Source organism: Arachis ipaensis, chromosome B09 (genome assembly GCF_000816755.2).
Source record: "Arachis ipaensis cultivar K30076 chromosome B09, Araip1.1, whole genome shotgun sequence".
NCBI lineage: Eukaryota > Viridiplantae > Streptophyta > Magnoliopsida > Fabales > Fabaceae > Arachis > Arachis ipaensis.
The window spans coordinates 106,621,166-106,624,443 of record NC_029793.2 but is presented as its reverse complement, the minus strand read 5'-3'; positions in this window follow the sequence as shown (position 1 = coordinate 106,624,443).

Sequence of the window (3,278 nt, the reverse complement as noted above, 5' to 3'; positions counted from 1 at the left end):
CCTCTTTCCTTTACGTCCTTTTTGCTTTGATCTTTCTTTCTTTTTTTTTTCTTTGGTTCGTTTTTATTTTTTATTTTTTTATTTTTTTATTTTTATATTTTATTTTTATTTTAATTTCTTTCTATTTTTACTTTCTTTTATTTTTGTTTTTTTCGTTTTCTTCCATTATTTTATTTTCTCTTTCTATATTTTATTAGTTTTGTTTTTATCTTTAAATTTTAAAAAAAATTAAAAATTAAATAAATAAATAAATATTTTAGTATTAATATTTTTTTTTCTTAATTTCTGAAATTAAGTTTGGTGTCCCTTAGTTAGTCTTATTTTAATTTTTCTTATTTAATTTACTTAATAATTTCGAAAATTTTTAGTAATAATTTTTCTAGTAATTTTTTAATTTTAGTGTTTGTTTGTTTTATTCAATATTTTTATCTCTTTATTCAGGTTACCTCACAGGGACTTCTCTACACTCTGACGTAGAGAGTCCCATATTTTCTTGTCTTCTGATTGTTTATGCGCAGGAACAGAGACAAAGAACATCTTGAACCTGAAAGAACTTTCAGGCGACGTTTACAACAAGCAAGATTTTGCAAGGTTGCAGAATCCACTATGGCAAATAATAATGCTAATGCCAATGTGGTAAATCCGAATGGGGATGATCAACAGAGGAGAGTGCTTGGCTCTTATTCTGCCCCTACTGCGGATCTTTATGGAAAAAGTATTGTGGTGCCTCCTATAAATGCAAACAACTTTGAGTTGAAGCCACAATTGGTCACCTTGGTGCAACAAAATTGCCAGTATCATGGACTTCCTCATGAAGATCCAAATCAGTTCATATCTGATTTTCTGCAGATATGTGATACTATGAAGACAAATGGAGTGAATCCAGAGGTGTACAGACTCATGCTTTTCCCGTTTGCTCTGAGGGATAAAGCAAAGCTATGGCTAGATTTCCAACCAAAGGAGAGTCTGAATACTTGGGAAAAGGTCGTTACTGAATTTCTCACTAAATTTTTCCCACCAAAGAAGCTAACTAAGCTTAGGTTGGAGGTTCAGACTTTCAGACAGAAGGAGGGTGAAACTCTTTATAAAGCTTGAGAGAGATACAAGCTACTGACTAGGCAATGCCCTCCAGACATGTTCTCCAAATGGACCCAACTAGATATCTTTTATGAAGGCTTGGGTGAGATGTCCAAGATGAGCTTAGATACTTTTGTAGGCGATTCATTGCACAAGAAGAAAACACCAGAGGAGACTATTGAGCTCATTGAATTAGTTGCAAGCAACCAATATCTCTACCCATCTAACAGGAATCCTGTGAACTCTGAGACCTCCCAAAAGAGTGGTGTGTTGGAAGTAGAAGCTGTTAATGCTCTTCTTGCTCAGAACAAGCTTATATCTCAGCAGATAAATCTACTTACTCAACAGATGGGTGGCATGCAAGTCTCAGCTATCAACACTCAAAATCCACCCCAAGATACCTCCTATGACATGACAGGTAACTTTATGCAAAATGATAATTATGATTATGCTCAACCCTCTTCTGAACAGGTGAATTACATGGGGAGTGGTCCTAGAAATTCTAACAATGATCCATATTCTAAGACATAAAATCAAGGATGGAGGAATCACCCAAATTTTGGGTGGAGAGATCAACCTCAGAGACCTCAGAACTTCAACAATAGTTCTCAAGGTGGTTTTCAACAGAACAACCATAATAACCCGCCAATTTTAGTCTCAGCAACAACAATCACCTCAGCAGGCAAATTCTAAATCCCAAGAAGATTCTAAATGGGAGATGATGATGAGTTTCATACAAGAAACCAGAGCCTCCATTAGAAACTTGGAGGTGCAAATGGGTCAAATGAGCAAGCAATTACCTGAAAGGTCTTCAAATACATTCCATGGTGATACAGTGGTGAACCCAAGAGAAGATTGCAAGGCTATTCAATTGAGAAGTGGTAAGGTAGCTGGTTCTGAGACCAAGGTCAATGAAGATCTAGTTGAAAAAGAAACTCCAGAGGAGAAGAAGGAAGAAGTAGAGCACGCCCCTCCTAAGCGTGCAGACAACCCGTTTTCTGACTCTCTTGACACTTATCCCAACTTACCAAAGACCCCTGAATACAAGCCAAAAATGCCATATCCTCAGAGGCTTCAGAAGGCGTCCAAAGAAAAGCAATTCTCTAAATTTTTAGATGTCTTCAAGAAGCTGCAGATCAACATTCCTTTTGCAGAGGCTCTGGAGCAAATGCCTCTCTACGCTAAATTTATGAAAGAGTTGTTGACCCACAAGAGGAATTGGAAGGAGCAAGAAACCGTGGTGTTAACCAAGGAATGCAGTGCTATTATTCAACACACCCTTCCTGAGAAGATGCCAGACCCAGGAAGCTTTGTCATTCCTTGCACCATTGGAGAAGTCGGCATTCATAGAGCTTTATGTGATCTTGGAGCTAGCATCAATCTCATGCCACTTTCAGTGATGAAAAAGCTTCAAATTGAGGAGGTAAAACCTACTCGTATTTCTCTTCAACTTGCTGATCTTTCTATTAAATTACCTGTGGGTGTGGTTGAAGATTTACTTGTTAAAGTAGGACCATTTATTTTCCCTGTTGATTTTGTTATAGACATGGAAGAGGAGGTAAAACCCTCTATTATACTTGGTAGACCATTTTAGGCTACAGGTAGAGCCCTGATTGATGTGCAAAAGGGTGAATTAACCCTGAGGGTCAATGAAGAACAGGTGGTCCTAAATGTTTTTGAAGCCCTCAAACACCCCAATGATTCTGAGGGGTGTATGAAAATAGATGTTATTGAACCACTTGTTCAAGAAGTACTGGGAACTGAGGTACTTAATGATGTTCTGGATCCTATTTCTGAGTGTGAATTAGTTGAAGTTGACGATTCACCACCCCAAAAGGACCTGATGAACACACCAATCAAGGAGGAGAAAGCCCCCAAGCTTGAGCTCAAACCCTTACCCCCTTCTCTGAAATATGTGTTCTTGGATGGAAATGATTCATATCCAGTAATTATTAGCTCTTCCCTGAAGCTTGAAGAGGAAGAGGCACTTGTTTCAGTGCTCAAGAGCCATAAAACAGCTCTTGGGTAGACCATTAGTGACTTGAAAGGGATTAGTCCAACCAAGTGTATGCACAAGATCCTCCTTGAAGATGATACCAAACCAGTTGTGCAACCACAAAGGAGACTCAATCCAACTATGAAAGAGGTGGTCCAAAAAGAGGTAATGAAGTTATGGGAAGCAAGTATTATTTACCCTATTT